General features: G+C 35.0%; 1 pseudogene; it reads right to left on the bottom strand.

Moving 5' to 3' along the window:
* Window positions 1-390: 390 nt before the first annotated feature.
* LOC114045823 overlaps window positions 391-22,824 on the bottom strand; it is a 154,239-nt pseudogene continuing 131,805 nt past the window's right edge.

Raw genomic sequence — 22,824 nt, 5'->3', positions numbered from 1 at the left:
TTTGGGATCTCTTTTAGGACGTGATCGATGGATTCTTTCAATTTCTATTTTATCCTTTGGTTCTAGAACATCAGGGCAGTTTTCCTTGATAATTTCCTGAAAGATGATGTCTAGGCTCTTTTTTTGATCATGGCTTTCCGGTAGTCCAATAATTTTTAAATTATCTCTCCTGAACCTATTTTCCAGGTCAGTTGTTTTTCCAGTGTGATATTTCACATTGTTTTCTATTTTTTTCATTCTTTTGATTTTTTTTTATCAGTACCAAGTCACTTTATTGGGATGTAAATGGTGGCAGATTATGAATAGCTCAAATAATCAAAATATGCATGCACTGAAAGACAGTAGGAGTCACACCCACAGTTCCCAGGTGTGGGGGAAGGCAGGTGTGGCTTAGCTCTTGTCACTGTCTCCAAGAGTATGTTTGTCAAAAAGATATTCTGCCACGCCAGAATCGGGGCCCCCATTTTGCACAGGTTGGTTACGTGATCACCCTGTTGTTTGCTGGACTTTGCCTGTTCGTCCAGGTAGTGGGTTTCCATGAAATCACATAAACTGGGGTTGTTCTTATCAGTTGCCAGCTTGTACAATTCCAGTAAGACTGATTGACTTTTTTTTTTTCCCAAGTGCAGAGCACATTCCATTGCATTCAGCCCACTCTCCAGTCATCCAGGTCTGGTTTCTTGATGTCTTGCAGGAAAATCCGGCTGCCTCGCTGGTTTTGAAGTCTCATCAGCTTCTCAGCATGCTCCCTCTCCTCCTGGGATTGGTGTTGGAAATTCTTGGCAAAGTTCTTCAATGCTGTGTCATCTGGGTGGAAGTAGTAAGACATGAACAAGTAGACATAGGAGTCGTAGAGCTCCAGGTTGATCTGCGGGTTGATACCAGCATCTGAGTCCTGATGGTAGTTCTGTAGCACTTGAGAAGGGGACCAGGTCATCACGGCGGCGCAGATGATGGAGGCAGTAAAGAGGAGTAGGAGGAGGTGGCTGCGCAGCGGCTGAGGCTGGGGCTGCGACAGCTGCTGCTTGAACGGGAAGACCGAATAAGTGTTGCTTAGTGGAGGTGGTGGTGGAGAGGTGGCGAAGTGTGTCTCTGGCCTGGAATCGAGCAGTGGGTTCTGTTCAAGCACAGTTGAAGCAGAAAACCTCAGCGACTCCCCTTCTCTGCCCTTCTGGCCGATTTTGTTTTACTGTTTCTTGAAATCTCATGATGTCATTAGTTCCCACTTGCACAATTCTGATTTTTAAAGAATTCTTTTCTTTTCTTTCTTTTTTTTAAATAATTAATTAATTTATTTTTAGTTTTCAACATTCACTTCCATAAGATTTTGAGTTTTAAATTTTGTCCCCCTCCCACTTTTTCCTCCCCCCAGATGGTGTACAATTTGATATAGGCTCTACATATACATTCATGTTAAGCATATTTTCTCATTAGTCATGATGTAAAGAACAATTAGAATTAATGGAAAGAACACAAGAATGAAGCAATAAACAAAAACAACAAAGAAAATGGAGAGCAAATAGTATGTTTCCATCTGCATTCAGACTCCTTAGTTCTTTATCTGGGTGTGGATAGCAATTGCCATCATCAGTCTTTTGGAGTTGTCTTAGATTCTTGCATTGATGTGAAGAGCCAAGTCTATCAAAGTCAGTCATCCCACAATGTGACTGTTACTATGTACAACAGTCTCCTGGTTCTGCTCACTTCACTCGGCATCAGTTCATGTAAGCCTTTCCAGGTTTTTCTGAAGTCTGCTTGCTCATCATTTCAATAGTATTCCATTACATTCACATACCCCAACTTGTTCAGCCATTCCTCAACTGATGGGCAGCCCCTCAATTTCCAATTCTTTGCCACCACAGAAAGAGCTGCTGTAAAAATTTTTGGACATGTGGGTCCTTTTACCATTTTTTATAATCTCTGGGATACAGACCTAGAAGTGGTATTGCTGGGTCAAAGGATAAGCACAATTTTATAGCCTTTTGGCCATAGTTCCAAATTGCCCTCCAGAATGGTTGGATCATTTCACAACTCCAAAATGGATACTTTTAATTACATTAAATTGAAAAGTTTTTGTATAAATAAAGCCAATACATCCAAGATTAGGAGGGAAGCAGAAAGCTGGGAAAGAATTTTTCCAACCAATGTCTTTGATAAAGGCCTTATTCCTAAAATATATAGAGAAGGAATTATTTTCTTCAGTGAGCTTTTGCACCTCTCCCCCTTCCCTCCAATTTGGCCAATTCTACCTTTTAAGGAGTTGTTCAGTGATTTTTTTTTTGTATGTCTTTTCCATGTGACCAATTTTGGTTTTTGAAACTCCTTTTTTTTTTTCATGATATGAGCACACTCAGTCACACAGAGAATATACTACTTTGTTGGTTCAGTTTTATACACTGTAGTTAATCTTAGAATACTAAAACACCTTATGTAAGTAAGGAATGAATGGATCAAACTAGGCAAAGAAAGTAACAAATGGAGACACCAAGTCTATTTAAAATCTACATTATACCTGAACAGTCAGGGAAGAGCACATTTATGTGAAAGCTTTTTAGTACTTCCACAGAAAGTGGTCTATAATTGCATTTCAAATACACATACACATTGTATATGTATATACATATATGCATATGTATATGTATATGTATGTATATGTATGCATGTATTTTTCTTAAATCTTAAACATCTCTTTCTTTTCTTTATCTCAAATACATGAACAAATCTTATATATAATTCCTTTTATTATTATTAATATTATTTTTATTTTATAGAATGAAAAAGGACTGTTTTACTCATCTCTTATCTGTCATTGTATCCAGCACTTATCACAGTGACTGACATATATCATGTACTTAATGAATGCATACTCATTTGACTTGACTAGTATGCTTTGAAGGATATAAAATTTGGTTCAAGTTGGTTTTAAGACACCTGTTGTAAACTCTTAGAGGTCTATTTTCTTGTCTTAAGCATGTTTAGTTTTTAATTACCATTTCCTTAGACAACATTTCTTTTATATTTTAAATAAGTTCTAATATCTTAGAACTTTGTACAAAATTTTACCCTTTATAGCTGATTCTGATGATATTCTAAATTAGAGATATATTTGAATTATTCACCTGAAAAATATTACCTCAAATTCTACCCATCATTTTTTTTGTTCCAACACTACTAAAACATACAGTGGAAAAGTAAAGACAAGTGCAAAACTAGTTTTGTGGGACAAAAGATTAAGGATATAAACAACTGAGAGAATTTCTGAGATAATGCTGTGGCAGCAAATTCTGACACTTTCATAGTGTATCTCTTCCAATTAAGAAGGCAGCTGTCATATTGCTTGGATTGATGATATTTTCACAAAACAACTGTGGAATGAAAAGTTTGGTGAGTAGAAAGTCAGGTTTCCCTGAATTTTTATCTATAGAAAGTGGGGGAAAAGTCCACCTTAATTACCTTTGGATCTTTAAGTTAGTATCGTTTCTTTTCAGTTAAGGCATGCACTATAGTAAACAGGAGGAAATAGAGGAAAAAATGAAAAAAAAGAAAAGTATTGTGTTGGTAGTGTTCTGTTCTTAATGTAGCGGTAGAGGTTGGGGTATTATGGCATAGTAAAGGATCATGGTCATGATTTCTTATATTTAGATGAAAAATTGGTGTACTATAACAAAATTTGGAATTCTTTTATCTATCTATTTTTAACACTGAAATAAGGGGCTTGCTTACTTGCTTGGAAAAGGCTATATGTATACCAGATAAAATATTTATTTTAAAGTAATGGAGTTAAAATATTGATTGGAAGAAAATGAGAAGAAAATGTTGGTTTTATAATGAGGCAAAGTAAGTAGGAGGAAGAGAATGAGTAAAGAAAGGGTGAGGAAAAGAGGAAGAAGTGGAAAAGGAAATGGGGAAAAGGTCATACTGTAGTGATTGAGGCAAGGAGGAAAAGGAAAAGTGAAAGTGGAGAAAGAAGAAGAGTAACGCAGTTAAAGGAAGGAAAAGGGAAGAGAAAGGAGAAACAAGTGAGAACAGCATAAGAGGAGAGAAAATAGATGAGTATACTAGTTCTGAAAATACATTTTGTTGTTATTCAGAATAGTGTTGCTCTTATGATCATTTTTTCACCTTCAAATCTTAATGTTTATACATAGAAATGTTCATGACTTTTGTGGGTTTATATTTTAACTTATTTGGTTAAAGTTAGATATTACCTCAAATACTGTTTCAATCCTCTCAAGTTTTATAAATCTTTGTATTATTTATAAAAGTATATCACCTTTTTTATAAGTATTGTGGGAATACTAATTTCTTTAATTTATTCATATGTATTTATGACACACACATATATAATATGAATATGATTTTTAAAGGGTCTAAATATCTCTATGAACAATCTGATGACTTATTTAGAAAATGTAATAGAATCAACAAAAACTATAGGCACTCTTGTTTATCGCTGTTCTTGGTGGGAAAATTTTTGAAGTTTCCTAATTATATATAATGATTCTTCTTGGATTCAAATAAATGGATTATGCTGAGGTCAAAGGGGTTCTTATATTAAGGGAAAATACTTTGTATTTTCTAAATATTAGTGTGGTAATTTATTATTTTTTCTCTACATACACTGACATAATCACACATTTTATTATTTATATTAATTAAATGATTTATTACTTATCTTGCTAACTTCTGAGTTTTAAAATTTTCAATAACATTTAAATAATTCAGGATTAAATATGTTTAAATTATACCATGTCAGTTTTTCATTATTATAATATTTTTTGAAGAAATTTTGGTCTTATATCTGACAACTATAATTCAGATAGCTGATGTAGAGATAGCTCACATCAGCAACAATAACATCAACAAAAATCTTGTCCAGTCCATTAAAATTTTTTTCAATTTTATTCTTTTTTAATTAATCTATTTTGATTTATCAACAATCACTTCCATAAGCTTTTGAGTTTAAAATTTTTCTCCCTCTCTCTCCCCAAGACTGCACGCGATCTGATATAGGCTATACATATACATTCCTATTAAACATATTTTCACATTAGTGAAGTCGTAAGGAAGAATTAGAACCAATAGGAGGAACGACAAGAAAGAGAAAACAAAACAAAACAGAAGGAAAAAAAAAGAGCAAATAGTGTGCTTCGATCTGCATTAAAACTCCATAGTTCTTTCTTTGGATGCGGATAGCATTTTCCATCATGAGGCCTTTGGAGATGTCTTAAATCTTTGCATTCATATACGACAACTTATTCAGCCCTTCCCCAATTGATGGGCATCCTCTCAATTTCCAATTCTTTGCCACCACAAAAAGAGCTGCTTTAGTTATTTTTGTACATGTGGGTTCTTTTCCCATTTGTATGATCTCTTTGGGACACAGCCCTAGAAGTGCCATTGTTGGGTCAAAAGTATGCACATTTTTATAGCCATTTGGGCCATGGAATGTAATGGAATACTATTGTGCTATAAGAAATGATGAGCAAGCAGACTTTGGTAAAACCTAGAAAACCTTGTATGAACTGATGCTGAGTGAAGTGAGTAGACCCAGGAGAACATTGTACACAGTAACAGCCACATTGTGTGATAAATAACTTTGATAGACTTAGTGCTTTTCAGCAATGTAAGGATCTAAGACAACCTTGGAGCCCAGACACTCATGTAACTTTTAGGAGGCTGTACAACAAGGGAGGGGAAGAAGTCCTCATGTTGTTGCTGCTCATCACATAGCCTGTGTTAGGTGCCTTTGTGTGTGGCTGCAGTCACTTTGTCCCTGTTCAACTCCAGTAACCACTGAAAACACAGTGAAAAGATATGACTCTAACTCCTCTCAGACAGAGTTAGACTGAGGATGGTTGGTTGCCATGGTCACATTACAGACAAGAGAGTGCACAGTGGCAATCCACTCACCAAGTTACGTGATGAGCCCAAGAGTGACTAGTGGAAGGCTGGTTAAGTAGGGCATGGACAAAGCACTTGATACACCTTTACTTTCTTTTACATCCTCTACATTTTTTTGAGGACTGCCTGAAATCCCTTGGTGGGCCACAAGCAGCCTGGGGCAGGGGGGAGGGGTCTTATTTGGTGCAGGCCTGATCTAGTTTATTCTGGATTCTAAATAGAAACATTTCATATTTATATCATGCTTTAAGATTTATAAATTAGTTTTTTAAATTCAGTCCCTCTAGGTAGCTAGCATTAGCGGGCAGTATGTGTGTGTGTGTGTGTGTGTGTGTGTGTGTGTGTGTGTTTGTATGTGTATATGTATATATATATATACACAAATGTATATATATATACATAAAGCTGCTGTTTATTTCTCTGAAGTATAAGAAAAAAATTAGTCATTTTCAACATAAATAAAATGGATAGTTATTTTTAAAGTCAATAAATATCTCATTAGAAAATGTTTAGAGCATAAAACTAAACATTTAAAGTAAGCATTTTCATTTTCTCTCCAATCAAGTTGAAACTGCATTAAAAGTATAAACTTTTGTTTGAAAAATGCGTTTTCACAAAGATTTATAATTTCCCTCAAAATATTTTTGAACTTTTTATCCCTTATGCTCCATTGTCCCAGAAGACCCTGAGGGTACTAATTAATCAGTGAACACTGAAATTTTGCATATCTTAGTTCCAAGGTTTTCTCCTTGCTATATGTATCTCTGTTTCTAAGTGGCAAATATATGATGCTTTTGAAATTACAAGTGAAAGGACTTTTGCCAGGTCATGTATACATTTACACATCTGCTTATTTTAAATTATCATTTAATATTTCATACTCCTGTTTTAAAAAATGTTCAACATACACTTTTCCATAATACATTAATAGAATATTACTCAATTTACTTATGAAGAAAGAGATTTACTTTCTCATAGAAAATCATGTTATGATTCAAGACACCTAATAAATTCAAGGACTTTCATAAATCTGCTTTAAGTATGCCAAGCCTTCCTTAACATCCATTATCATCAAAAGATGTATAACTTAATTCTCCATAGATATTTTGGATAGAAACTGGGACAAGCAGATCTACGTATAAGAAAAAGTTTATGACCAAACAAGAGATAGAGAGAATTACAGAATATAAAATGAATAATTTTGATTACATTAAATTAAAAAGGTTTTGCCCAAACTAAATCAATACAGCCAAGATTAGAAGGAAAGTAGAAAACAGGGGAAAAAAATTTACAGCAAATTTCTCTGACAAAAGCCTCATTTCTCAAACATGTATAGAACTGAGTCAAATATATAAGCATATAAGTCATTCCCCAATCAATAAATTGTCAAATGATACAAACAGGCAGTTATCAGTAGAAGAACTCAAAGCTACCTACAGTTATATGAAAAACTGCTCTAAATCACTACCAATTAGATAAATGCAAATTAAAACAACTCTGAGATACTACTGTTGTGGTCTGAGAGGTTGAGGTCCCTCAAAGACCAGAATACAGGACAGGTTCATCTGGAATGAATTCACAGACTCATGCATTCTTTAAGTCAGGTTGGCAAAGATTTATTGTTATGCTTTTCAGTGGGCAAGGATTCTTAAGGAACCTGAGAAAGACTGAGGATGGTGCTGTGGTTTATATGGAAAAGAGGCATGGGAAAGGAATGCCAGGATTACCGATTAGGTAATCTAAAGATCCTCATGTCTTTGGGAGCTATAGATGGGAAAGCGTAGGAGTCCAGACAGAGAAGGAGATGTCAGAGGCATGGATAATATATTTGGCATTACCTGGTATCAAAGTCAAATTGCTTGCCTTCTCAAGGAGGGTGGTGATATGGAAGGGAGGGAGAGAATTTGGAACTCAGAATTTTGAAAATAAATGTTAAAATTGGTTTTACATGTAACTGAGAAAAATAAAATATGAAAATTAAAAAAAAAACATAGGAAAGTGAGAAAGGACCTTTAAAAGAATTGCTTCCAATCTAGTAAGAAATTTCAGGAATAATACTGATGTTAAATTGAGAATAAAGCCATCAGAGCTTACTTTTTTATTCAGCAACAAAGCCTAAGCACCTATTTACTCATTAGTAAGTACTCATTTAATCTTTAATAAGGAAATACATTTTTAAATGCAAGGTGAAATTCAAAAAAAGTTTGTAAGTGGGTGACTTTCTGGATGATATAATTCTATTAATTCAATTCAAATGAAATTACTTTCTCATTTCAGCATGAAGGAAATTTCATTTATGGCAAAGTAGAAGAGGAAAAAAGAGAAAGATGTATAGATTATCCTCAGCCTAAATGTTTATAGCAAATTCTTCATTTTGTAGCTAAATTCAAGTCAAGCAATTGCTAATGTAGTCTTTCTTTGGAAAATTATATATGAGAGTGAGAATAATAAAGTTAGTCCTAAATTCTTATTTCAAATGGCTAGCATCTATAATTAAGGAAAAATGGCACTTTTTAGATAAAATATGAACTGATAGACACTTAAAAATTGAGTTTGAAGAAGGAGAGGAAACAAAAACAGGGGGGTAAGAAACTGAGAGAGGGAGAAAAAGTGAGAGAGAGAGAGAGAGAGACAGAGACAGAGACAGAGACAGAGATAGAGACACAGAGCCAGAGAGAGAATGAGAAGCATAAGAATAAGAAGGAGGAGGAAGAAGAGATGGAGGAGGTGTAGGAACAGGTGGAGAAGGGGCAGAAAAGGAAAGGAGAAGGAAGAGGAAGAGAAGAAGAAGATATGAGGTAGGAAGGAGTAAAGAGAAAGGAAGGAGGAGGAAAAACAAAGGAAGGGAGGGAGAAAGGATAGAGAATCATTGAAACTCAAGATAGGGTCCTATAACCTTGACCTTGTAGGTTCTGGAAACCTGATTTTAATGTTCATTCTTTGATGAGCTATGCAAAATTGATATAGAACCCAGACTCATAAGTGTTTGATTTTCTAAGCCAGAATGACTTTACCAATTTAATACGATTATCAAATTATTAAAGTGTTATTGTTATTATTTAGGGACAGTTAGGTCCTACAGCGGATAGAAGCCAGGAAGACTAAACTCCATAAGTTAAATCTAGCTTTGGACACTTATTAGCTAAGTGACCCTTGGCAAATCACCTAACACTGTTTGCCTCAATTTCCTTATGTTTAAAATGTGTTAGAAAAGTAAATGGGAAATCACTCCAAAATCTTTGCTAAGAAAACTCCAAATGGGGTCACAAAGAGTCAGATATGACTGAAAAATAAAATTATTATTTCAAATTTAGCATGGCATAGTGAATAGAGAGTTGGCCTCAAAAGACCTGGGTTCAGGTTTTGCCTCTGGCTGTGTGATTCTGACCAAATCTACTAACCTCCCAGCATTCTAAGCAACTCTCTTAAATCTATAAATTGCAGAGAATGTGCTAATCTGTATTGGAAGAGTTTCCTCACTTTCAATTCCTAGGAACTGGGAAATCATAAGTCTACTCCCTATCCCTTATCATGTAAAACAAGAAATATTTCTCTTGAGAGAACTAATACTGATCATTTGCACAGGGAACTCTTTCTTGGTAGGTTTGTCCACTTAGGAGACCAAGTTAAAAACCAGAACATAGCTTGCTGATTATTAAATTAAATCAAAGACACTTGTATGTTTTCAAGCTGTGGTATTTTGATTGTCTTCTTCCAGAGGAACTTATTCTATTGATCATCTTTTCTATCTGTGCCTCTGTTTCATAACCAGTGTTTCCATATCTACTGACCCTTTGCCTACTACATATAAACCTGCTAGTCTCCATAATCCTTAAAATTCTTCACTTGACCCTGCCCTCACCTTAAGCTAAAATCCTATATCACTCCTCCTTTTCATTGCCAAACACCTAGGGAAAAAATCATTTGTACATACTATGTTAACTCTTTCCTCTATTCAATCTATTGCAATCTGGCTTCTGATTCCACCATTGACTGAAACTATCCTAGTCAAGGTTATCAAGGATCTCAAATATTAAATGTTAGTCTTCATTCTCAATCCAAATTTTCTATACAATTAATCACCTTGTTTTGGACTCTTTTCTCGCTCTACTTTCATGACACTGCTCACTCCTGGATCTCCCTATCTATCTGATTATTTCTTCTTAGCTTCCTTTGCTGAATCATCATATATCTCTTCCCCTTTTAGCATAGATATTACCTAGATTCCTCTTTAGTTTCTGCTACTTTCTTCTCTTTATGATTTCTCTCAAAAATCTTATTAGCTTATATGGGTTCAAGTGTAATCTCTATGTAGATTATTCCTAAACTATACGATGAAACATCCCACCATTTATGCAGCTAGCCACCTAGTTCAGATCCTCACTCCTTCTCACATAATTGAAATCTGTGCTTCTGTTCACTCTCTCTTCTAAATCATCCTCCAGATAGGTGCCAAAACCATCTTCTTAAGAATGTCACTCCCCTTTCTGAAACCTCCACTAGCTCTTCATTGCCCAAAACATAAAATATAAACTTACAAGCCTGGTCCTCAAAACCCTCTACAATCTAGTTTCCATTTACCTTTCTAGTATTGTTTCATAGGAGTGTACAGTTGTTCAGGGAAGACTAATACCTTTGGTGGGAGGGCTACTGAGCCTCTTTCAGGGCTACTTTCTATGTTTGGTGTCCACCTGACCCACCCAACTCTCACCTGTGGCTCTAAGAGGCTGTAACATGCTTAGTGGCCACATTCCAGTAAACCAGTTTGGTGGATGAACTAAACCACATTGGGGGTAGCCAAGGGGTCTCAAATCCATCAGTTAGTTGGGTGTGTCTACCCCAAGCATGTGAAGAATTACCCCAGTGGAATGGGTAGAAAATAACAATTTGTACCAACCACCATTAAGGGGGCTGAAGCAAGTTCTGTGGAACACTTAGAGATTGGTTAGAAATGTGAGATGTGAAAATCTAGAGACAACTCTACTGCAAATGTTTCTATGGACTATTTGTGCTTGACCAGTGGTAGAGCCTTCTGAACTCATATTAATATGATCAGCCACAGTCAGACAACATTCTACCTTGCTGCTGACATAGTGATGTTGTTTGGGTTCTCTGAATGTGAAGGACGACAACCAACCAGCCTTTGTTTCATACAATTTCTGTTCCTGTATAACTAGCTATTCCCTCACATTAACACTCTACCTGTTGCCTCTGCACAGTCGCATAAACTGCTTTCTTGTACCTCAAATGAATTCTGTCCTGATTTCATCCTCTCATTGTCTTCATCAGAGTTGGAATAAGAGTGAGATGATGGGGTATTTGGTTAAGGTTAGGACTTTTCACTTACCTTTTCTGTCCTATTAGCAAATATAATAGGTATGAGGTTGTACCTCGGAATTGTTTTAATTTGCATTTTTCAAATCAATAGTGAGTTAGAGCATTTTTATGTGACTATAGATAGCTTTGATTACTTCATATGAGAACTGATCATATCTTTTGATCGTTTATCAATTAGGGAATAGCTCTTATTTTTATAAATTTGACTCAGTTCTCTATATGTGGGAGAAATGATGCCTTTATCAGAGAAACTTGCTTAATTTTTTTTCACAGTTACTATTGCTAACTGTACACTTCCCTCCATCCTATTACCTCCTTATTTTTTCTATTCTCTCCTTTCACCCTGTCCCTCCTCAAAAGTGTTTTACTTCTGACTACCCCCTCTCACAATATGCCCCACCTTCTATTACTCCCCCTCCCACCACCTTCTCCTATTCCCTTCCCCTCTTACTTTCTTTTAAGGTAAGATAGATTTCTATATCGAATTGAGCATGTATGTTATTTTCTCTTTGAGCCAATTCTGATAAGAGAAAAATTTACTCACATCCTCACTCATCCTCTCCACTGTAAAAGCTTTTTCTTTCCTCTTTTATGTGAGATAATTTACCCATTCTGTCTCTCCCTTTCTCTTTCTGCCAGTACATTCCTTTATCACCCTTTAATTTAATTCAATTTTTTACATATCATCCCATCATATTCAACTCACACTTTTGCCCTCTGTCTATATATACTCCTTCTAACTACCCTAACAATGAGGAAGGTCTGATAAGTTGCAGATAGCATCTTCCCATGTAGGAATGTAAATATAAAATTTAAAATTATTAAGTCCCTTATGATTTCCCTTTTTTGTTTACCTTTTTATGCTTCTCTTTAGTCTTGTATTTGAAAATTAAATGTTCTATTCAGCTCTGATCTTTTCATCAAGAATGCTTGAAAGTCTTCTATCTTATTGAATGTTCTTTTTTTCCCATAAAAGATTATACTCTTTTTTGCTGGGTAGGTGATTCTTGGTTGTAATCCTAGCTCCTGTGCCCTTTGGAATATCATATGCCAACCCCTCTAATTCTTTAATGTAGAAGCTGCTAAATCTTCTCTTCCTGTGACTGCCACACAGGCCTGCAACCCAGACCAGAGTATGGAGAGTCCTGCTTCAGTTCAGTGCTAGTAATCTTCTGACCAGTTGTTCAACCCCTTTACTGTCTGTGAGCTGAAAGCTCTGGAAGCAGATGCTGCTGCTACTGATTCAGTCATTCCCAGGCCTGCTCCTAGTTTGCTGTGATTAGGGCTGTGCTGGCATGGCCTGCACTGGACTATGGTCTACTGTCACCTGGGTGTGACAGACATTTCTTGTCAACCTTCTAAGTTGTTTTTGGCATCTGTGGGCTGAATCACTGCTTCCAGTGATTCAGTAGCTCTGAGGCCTGCTTCTAGTTTGGTGGGATCTGGTCTGCTCTGGCTCCATCTGCACTGGATTGCACTCCTCTCTCACCCTGGTGCACCAGATCTTTCCTGCTGACCTTACAAGTTGTCTTAGACTAGAAATTTGTTTCACTCCATCATTTTGTGGGTTCTGCCTCTCTAAAATTTGTTTAGAGTCATTTTTAAAAGGTATTTGGAGGGGTTTGCAGTACAGCTCAGATGAGTCCTTGCTTTACTCCAGCATTTTGGCTCTGCCTCCTCTAGGTTAGGACTTTTCTAAGAAGGAAGGTGTAGTTCCTGATGTTTGGGTAAAAGTATTACAAGTTGGAGCCAGGAACTTATTGGTGAAAGTGAGTTCCTTAAAAGACTTCTTGTGGGGGAGTCGCTCATTTGTGTCTCAGGCTCAGGTTCTTTCTTGTGGGATAGAAGAAAAGGTAATGGCCTCATCAAGAGAGAACTAAACTCTGGTTGGGCATGGGAATGGTGGTGCTCCTTCCCTGCTGACAGTGGTCACCTTTTTATGGCCTGCAACCTCCCAGTGTTCCTCACAAGGGAAGGAAGGAGAGAGGAAACAAAAGTTTATATAGTGCCTACTAAGTGACATTTACTATGCTAAGTACTTTTTTTTTTACAAATTTTATTTCACTTGATGTTTACAAGAAAAACCATACAAGGTATTTGCTATTATTATTCTCATTTTGTAGTCAAGGAAAATGAGGCAAATAGAGGTTAAGGTACTTTTCAGGGCCACATATCTAGTAAGAGTCTGTGGCTTGATTGGAATTCAGATCTGCCAGACTCCAGACCCAGCACTGTAACCAAGAGAGGGTGCAGCCTAAGGAATTTTGTTGAGTTGCTCTGAAAAGGCCAACTCCCCTAAAGAAAGAAATGAAATGAGTACATTTGAATTTAGTGGTAGCTAAATGGGATAGTGGATAAAGCATTGGACCTGGAGACAAAAACCATGAGTTCAAATCCAGGCTCAGAAACTTACTAGATCTGTTACATTAGGCAAATAACTTAACTGCTATATGTCTCACTTTACTCATTTGTAAAATAGACACAAAAATAGTACTTTTCCCAGGTTTGTTTTGAATTTCATGTAAGATAATATTTGTAAAGAGCTAGAAAACTTTGAAGTACTGCATAAATGCTACTTATTATCATAATTTTCTAACATAACAGCTTTCACTATGCTGTATGATACATTATACAATTTCCTAAATTCAATCTAGCTAACTTTTTCCTTCTTATTCAAGTCTGTGTCTAGCACAATTTATTGTGCCTGCTGTATATAAATGGATGAACTCAGTGTTTTGCCTATTCAATAGGATATCATAAAATGGACAATAGTCTTTATTTATTGTATATATTTTTCTTCTCTAAATTATCATGATAATCTTTTTTATTAATTTATTTAACCTTAAAAAATACTAAAATTTAAATAAGGAATAAGAAAAGAAACATATAGTAAACTCATTTACTAAAACAAAGAATAAGAAAAGAAAAACATTGCCATGTGCATAGCAGAACACAACAGAGGATTCAAAATATATAGCAATGAATTTCCATTTCAAGGAAGTCTATATAACAAACACTACACATTGTGTTCAGAGTTATCCATCTTTTCTTTGTTTCCTTGTGAGTTTTCTTTTGTTCTCTACTGTGTACTTTTTACTATGTTCTTTCTTCCTCCTTCCTCCCACACCTCCCCCAAGAAGACAACAATTAATTCCTGGACACACACACACACACACACACACACATATGGTATATGTATGTGTGTATGTGTATGTATATGTATGCATATGTATAAATACTCTATATATGTGTATACACATACATATGTACACACATGTATACATATATACACAGAGACACACATAAATGTATATATACACACATAAATATACACATATATACATATACTCCCGGCCAATCTTTTTTGCTTGTCTTTGTCTCTTATTGAGGAAGCCTCATATTATTCTGGGACTGACAGCAATTAACAAAATCAAGACTACTTGGAGCACATTGCCATGTATGTTGAAGCCTTTTTTTCCATTTGTGTTTTGTGATGGACATCATTTGAGAGTGTTGTAATCATTTTTGCTAAGTATGTTTTCCTTTCTTGCTTGCTAATGCTATTACTATAAATATAAAGAGTCAGTGAATCTTTGCTTATATGTCTCATGGAATCTAGTGTGATTGTAACATGTTTCAGTAATATATTGCTGGGGGTTGCCCCTTTAAATCTCAATTTCTAGAGTCAAATACTTTTATTCAACTAACAATGAAACATATTGATCATATACTTTCTGAACCTTTTAGTTAATTCCTATGATGATGTGGTGTGTTGAAGAAAGCTATTTACAAAAACTGGCTTGTTCCCTTGTCTTTTATCAAGGATATCATTCATATATGGGTAGATGATTCTTGTAAAGGTTTTATAGAAATTAGAATGTATGCATAGTAGTGGTTGATCTTTTTTATCATCAATTTCTTCTAACATAGAATCCTTAATTTTTTTTCTAATCAATGACTTTCTTTTTTTGATACCTTACAAATCTTAAAATGTTTTCAAATTTGTATCCCCTGTACAGACATTTTTGGGGGGGTGATAACCAAAATGAACTTCAAATCTATTTTTCTTCCTGCCTGTTAGTGTCACCTCTTCACATAACTCAATGAATATTTAGTCCAAATGTTATACCTTCTTAGCTATCTTTAACTGAAATCTCACTTTTTTTTTTACTGAAAGACTTCCCCAACCCCTCTTAATTCTAGTGTTTTCCCTCAGTTATTGCCTATTTATCTTTAGATTGTTTGTTTGCTTGGTATATTTTGTTACATGCTGTTTTCTCCATTAGATTCTAATCTCTCTGAGGACAAGAATGTTGTTTTCCCTCATTTTCTATCCCTATCACTTATCACAGTGCATGTCACATGATAGATGCACAATAAATGTTTATTGATGGATTAATTCCCTGGCATCAGTGATGAAAATAGTTTATTGTAGAAAGACAGTCAATTCTGTTCCATTGTTTCCCAGTTATTCTCTACCACCTGTCATCTACAAATGCACCTAACATAATCTGGTTTCTATGTTCAAAACTCAGAGTTGGAAGAGACTTCAAAAGCCAAGTTTTCTCATTCATTCTAGAGCAAGAATTCTTTCTATGATATCTTAAAAAGTGATCAACTAGCCTTTTCTTGGAGGATTACTTGGGTTTCCTGTTAAGTTTTCTATAGCCTTGCTTTCCACTTTTCTGATTTTACCATTTTTCTAGGTGATATTTTCATAGTTTTCCACCATCTTCCTATATAACATTTGTATAGTAAACTACTATTGCCTTGGGTTATGGTGTCTCCACTTAGCAAGTTGAGTGTTTACGGGCTGAGGCAATTTGTAGACTGGTTTAACTTTACTAGAAAAACATGATAATGAATGTGTTTTACACACACATACACACAAATATATATATATATATGTATGTAATATATATATATATGTATGTAATATATATATATATAATTTTAAAATAATATCTTATCCGAATAGTTTCAGTTGGAGCTATTATTATTGAAGATGTCTCTTTTCATTTTCTCTGTCATTCTAATTTGTTGTGAATTTTAGTCTCTGCACTGACTAATCAACGGTTTAGTGAATAAACAACATATTTAGCAATGACTCCATAGTAGTAATCAATCTTTTATGTTCCATGTTTGTCAAGTCAGGAATTTATATTATCTTAAAATAATTTTGATGGTAAGGTGTGAGACTTATGAACTTCCTAACAAGTTTTGAATTCATTTTAAAGTCCCAAGCCATATTTCCACAATATTTTTTTACTTTCTTTTTCATCTCCCTTTGAATTAAAGTTCACTGATTATCTCTATCTATCTATCTATCTATCTATCTATCTATCTATCTATCTATCTACCTATCTATCTTTGGCTTTTAAGGGTTCTCTTCCCTAAATTTGAAGGTGATATGTAGAATCATTTACTTTCCTTTTCCTACATAGGTTCTTCATGTAATACTCAGCCTATTGTCTCATTTACCTGAATAATTGCCTAAATTTTCATACCAATATTACCCTAAAAAATGATAAATCTTGGATCCGTGTTTTTTTTTTTCATTTTGGGGGTACTTAACATATTGTGTATAGCTGTTTGTAACTTCCTGAAATTTTTCCCAATTTCAATCCTTTGAGCTTTATTAATAAAATCATACATCTGCCAAAAGCAACCACAAGAAGTTCCTTTTAAACAAGTTATAAGGTAATGTAGCAGAAAATAAGGAAATAAAGCATAAAATTTGAATAACCTAAAAGCTTTCAGAAAATTCACAGATGTGTTAAAGAAATCCATCTTCTTAGTACAGCATTTGCAAACTGGTGTCTTAGCACATACTTAAGAAAATTATAAATATTGCAAAATGCTCATTGAGAAAGGGAAAGTTCTAGAAAATGAGGTAAAGTGTGAAGGGTTGATGGTGATAGAGAAAAATGGAGAGGTCGTGCAACTTAAACAAGAAAGTGTTTTTTATAAAAAGCAGCTGATAGTGATTATGATATGATTAAGATTACAACTTCTAAATACCAATTAATCTAATTTATTCAGACCAACTTAGAAGGATTATGTGAATTAGGGAAATTTCTGAATTAAGTATGTTTAAGGCGATTTGCTTGTATTACTTTGAACTTGAAAAACATAAAACAACATGAAATAGAATGCTAATTATTCTCAATAAATGTGGCATAATTAAATTCCTTATGGGATATGCTTTAACTAATAGATAAGAATAGTTTATATTAATTATGTCAATCATTCATATGTGAAGGGTACTTTTGAAATTCTTGAAAATCATTTACTCCCCCAAATATTTAACTTTCTCCTCATAATCTTGTTTCAACCTTTAAATTGCTTACAAAACACTTTTTTTTTCACCACAGATAAGGCAAAAATAGAAACTTATCTCCAAATTCTGTAAGAATAGTGAAAAAGTCTGAGGTAGTGGGTTCCAAATTAAAGCGATTTTACTATAATATATTTTTAAAATTTCCCTTATCTACCAATGTTTAGCTTTTTCTCCATAGTCATCCTTTGACTACTTATATGACCATATTGACAATTTAGTTGACTTAGTTCACTTTTTAACTTATGGAACTTTTCAGAAAAGCTCAGTTCTAAACATTTCACTATGGCATGGAAATTGTGTACAGGAGTTGGTGGTTTTCCTTTTTTAGTTTAATTATTTTTTCTTCCTTAATAATATTTTATTTTTTTCAAATTACATATAAAGATAATTTTTGACAGTCATTCTTTATAAAATTTTGAGTTCCAAATTTTTCTACTTCCTTCCCTCCCTACTTCCCTCCCCAAGACAGTAAGCAATCTGATATAGGTTATACATGTACAATCATGTTAAACATATTTCCACATTAGTCATGTTATGAAAGAAGAATCAGAACAAAAGGGAAAAAAAGTATGAGAAAAAAAGTGAAAATAGTATGCTTGGATCTACATTAAGACTCCATAGTTCATTCTCTGGTTGTGGTTAGCATTTTCCATCATGAGCCTGTTGGAATTCTCTTGGAGTGTTGTATTGCTGAGAATACCTAAGTCTATCATAGTTAATCGTCTATCAGATTAATTATCACACAACGTTGCTGTTGCTGCGTACAATATTCTTCTGATTCTGCTCACTTCACTCAGCATTAGTTCATGGAAGTCTTCCCAGTTTTTTGTTTTTTGTTTTTTTTAAATCCACTTGCTCCTCATTTCTTACTGCATAATAGTATGCTATTACATTCATATACGATAACTTGTTCAACCATTCCCCAATTGATGGGCATTCCCTCAATTTCCAATTCTTTATCACCACAAAAAGAGCTGCTATAAATATTTTTGAACATATTGGTCATTTTTCCTTTTTGGTGATATCTTTGGGATACAGACCTAGTAATGGTATTGCTGGATCAAAGGGCATGCAGTTTTATATCCCTTTGATGAGAGTTCCAAATTGTTCTCTAGAATGGTTTGATCAGTTCAAAACTCCAACAACAATGTTCCAAAAGTGTTCTAATTTTCCCACATCTTCTCTAACATTTATCATCTTCTTATTCTGTTATAATAGTCAATCTGATATGTGTGATGTGGTACCTCAGAGTGTTTTAATTTGCATTTCTCTAATCAATAGCTATTTAGAGCATTTTTTCATATAATTATAAATAGCTTTAATTTCTTCATCTGCAAGCTGCCTGTTCATATCCTTTGACCACTTATAAATTGGGGAATGTTTTGTATTTTTTTGTTGGCTTTCATTTAGTATTTTATTTTTCCCCAGTAACATGTAAAAACAATTTTTAACATTTATTTTTGAAACTTTGAGTTCCAAATTATCTCCCTTTCTTCCCCTTCTTTCTCCATCCTTCAGAAGACAAACAATTCAATATAGGTTACACATGTGTTATCATGTAAAACATATCCATAATAGTCTGTGAAAGAAAATGTAGACAAAAAAATTCAAGAAAAAGAAAGTAAAAAAAAATATGCTTCAGTCTGTATTCAGATACCATCAATTTTTCTCTGGGGATAGAGAGCATTTTTCATCATAAGCCCTTCAGAGTTGTCTTGAATTGTTGTATTGCTGAGAATAGCCAAGTCATTCAAAGCTGATCATCAATGTTGCTTTTGCTTTGTGCACAGTACATTTCACTTTGATTCAGCCCATACAAGTCTATCCAGGTTTTTTCTGAGAGCATCCTGCTCGTCATTTTTTATAATACAATGGTATTCCATCATAATCACACACCACAACTTGTTCAGGCATTCGCTGATTGATGGACTTGTCCTCATCTTCTAATTCTTTGCTCCGGGAAAAAAAGCTGCTATAACTATTTTTGTACATATAGATCCTTTTCCTTTTTTTTTAAAATGTCTTTTGGGATAAAGACCTAGTAGTTTAGGTCAAAGAGTATGCATGGTTTTATAGCCCTTTGGGCATAGTTCCAAATTGCTCTACAAAATGGTTGAATCAGTTCACAACTCCACCAACAGTGCATTAAAGTCTCATTATTTCCCACATCCCCTCCAACATTTGTCATTTACCTTTTCTGTCCTATTAGCCAATATGATAGGTATTAGGCAATATCTCAGAATTGTTTTAATTTGCATTTCTCTAATCAATAGTGTTTTTTCAAATGGCTTTAGATAACTTTGATTACTTCATCTAAAAACTAATCATATCTCTTTTGATCATTAATTAATTGGGGAATGGTTTTATTTTTTTAAATTTGATTCAGTTCTCTATATGTTGAAGAAATGAGTCCTTTATCAGAGAAACTTGCTTCAAATTTTTTCAGCTGCTATTGCTAAATGTATTTCCCTCCATCCTATTTCTCCCTCATTTATTCTATTCTCTCCTTCCTTTCCTGTCCTTCCTCAAAAGTGTTTTGCTTCTCAGTACCACTTCCTCAAATCTTCTCTCCCTGCTATCACCCCTTCCACTTCTGTTAGTGGTTCCCCTAGTAGGAAGTAGGTAGTAGTGTACCCTAGTACAGTTTCCTGTAGGGTAACATAGATTTCTATATCCAACTGAGTGTGTATGTTATTTGCTCTTTGAGCCAATTCTGATGAGAGTAAGGTTCACTCACTTCCCCTTACATCCCCCCCATTCCCCTCTTTTATGTGAGATAATTTATCCCATTCTACCTGTCTCTTTCTTTTTCTCCCAGTACATTTCTCTCTTACCCCTTAATTTTATTTTTTAGATATCATCCCTTCATATTCAACTCACACTTTTGCCCTTGGTCTACATATACTCCTTTTAACTAACCTAATAATGAAAAAGGTCTTTTAAGTTATACATATCATCTCCCCATGTAGGAATGTAAATAGTTTCAAATTATGAAGTCCCTTATGATTTCCCTCGCCTGTTTGTCTTTTTATGCTTCTCTTGAGTCTTGTATTTGAAAGTTAAATTTTCTATTCAGCTCTGGTCTTTTCATCAAGAATGCTTGGAAGTCCTCTATCTTATTGAATGTCCATTTTTTCCCATAAAAGATTATGCTCAGTTTTGCTGGGTAGTTGATTCTTGGTTGTAATCCTAGCTCCTGTGCCCTTTGGAATATCATATGCCAAGCCCTCTGATTCTTTAATGTAGAAGCTGCTAATTCTTGTGTTCTCCTGACTGTGCCTCCAGCAGACTTAAATTGTTTCTTTCTGGCTGCTTGCAATATTTCTCATTTAACTGGGAACTGTGGAATTTGGCTATAATATTCCTGGGAGTTTTAATTTTGGGATCTTTTACAGGAGGTGATCAGTAGATTCTTTCACTTTCTATTTTCCCCTCTGGGTTCTAGACTATAAGGATAGTTTTCCTTAATAATTTCTTGAAAGATCATGTCTAGACTCTTTTTTTAAATCATGGCTTAAATTATCTCTCCTGGATCTATTTTCCAGGTCAGTTATTTTTCCAGTGAGATATTTCACATTATTGTCTATGTTTTTCATTCTTTTGGTTTTATTTTATTGTTTCTTAATTTCTCATAAAGTCATTAGCTTCCATTGGCTTCATTTTAATTTTTAGGGAATTATTTTCCTCAGTGAGCCTTTGTACCTTTTTTTCCCCATTTGGCCAATTCTGCTTTTTAAGGCATTCTTTTCCTCATTAGCTTTATGGATCTCTTTTACTATTTGGTCTAGTCTGTTTTTTGTGATGGTATTTTCTTCAGCATTTTTTGTGTATCCTTTACCAAGCTGTTGACTCTTTTTTCAGGATTTTCTTGTATCACTCTCATTTCTCTTCCCAATTTTCTCTCTATCTCTCTTGCTTGATTTTGAAAATCCTTTTTGAGCTCTTCCATGACCTGAGACCAATTCATATTTTTCTTGGAGTCTTTGGTTGTGGGAGCCTTGACTTTGTTGTCTTCTTCTAAGTGCATGTTTTGATCTTCCTTGTCATCAAAGTAAATTTCTATAGCCAGAGTTTTTTTTTTTATTGTTTGCTCATGTTCCTAGCCAATTACTTTATTTTTACACTCTTTGTTAAAATAGTATAGAGTGTGTAATGTCCCAAACTTCAGGGGTTTTCTGCAGCTGTTTTCAGAGATACTTCTAGGGACTTGTAAGTTTTCAGTTATTCCAAAGTAGTATGGTCTAAGGAGAGGTGTTTACTCCTTTCCTGGCCTGTGCTCTGGTCTATGAGTGACCACAAGCACTCTTTTCTGCCCTGGAATTGTGGGGAGGGTCTCCTCTCCCACTATTGTCACAAACTCTGCTATGCAAGTGTTTCTCTTCTCCCCAGGACTGCCACCCAGGACTGTGACCCAGATTCAAGTATGGGCAAAGCAACAGAATCCTTCTTTGGTCCTAGCAAAGAAACCCCTGTAATCTCCTTCTGACCAGTTGTGCAATCCCCTTACTGTCTGGGGGCTGAGAGCTCTAGAAGCAGCCACTGGTGCTGCCACTGTCAATTCAATCTTTCCTAAGGCCTGCTCCTGGCTTACTGGGGCTGGGGCTGTTCTGGGGCTGGGGCTGTGTTGACATGGCCTGTGTTGGACTGTGTTCCTCTCTCACTGAGTTCTGACAGACCTTTCCCACTGACCTTCTCAGTTGTCTTTGGCAACTGTGGTCTGATAAGTCTGGAAACCACCAATGCTGCCAGTGATTCAGTTCCCTGAGGCTTGTTCTGGGTTTCCTGGGGCCTGATCTGCAGTGGTGTGGCCTCTGCTAGACTGCACTCCTTACTCAGCCTATTGCAACAAACCTTTCCTATTGACCTTCCTGGTCATCTTGGACTGAAAATTGTTTCACTCAGTCTTTTTGTGGGTTCTGTTGGTCTAGAATTTGTTTAGTCATTTAAAAAAAAAGTATTTGGAAGGGTTTAGGGGAGAGCTCATGCAGGTCCATGCCTTTACTCTGCCATCTTGGCTCCACCCACTCCCTAGTGTTTTTAATAGGAATGGGTGCTGTATTTTGTCAAAAACTTTTTCATCATCTATTGAGATAATCATATGATTTTTGTTGGTTTTGTTATTGATATGGTCTGGTGAATTATGCAGATAGTTTTCCTAATATTTGAAGTAGCCCTACATTCCTGATATGAAGCCCACTTGGTCATATTGTATCATCCTTGTGATAAATTGCTGTAATCTTTTT

This window comes from Vombatus ursinus, unplaced genomic scaffold (assembly GCF_900497805.2).
Source record: "Vombatus ursinus unplaced genomic scaffold, bare-nosed wombat genome assembly UNPS02014779.1, whole genome shotgun sequence".
NCBI classification, from domain to species: Eukaryota; Metazoa; Chordata; class Mammalia; order Diprotodontia; family Vombatidae; genus Vombatus; species Vombatus ursinus.
This window is presented reverse-complemented; position numbering and strand designations above follow the sequence as displayed.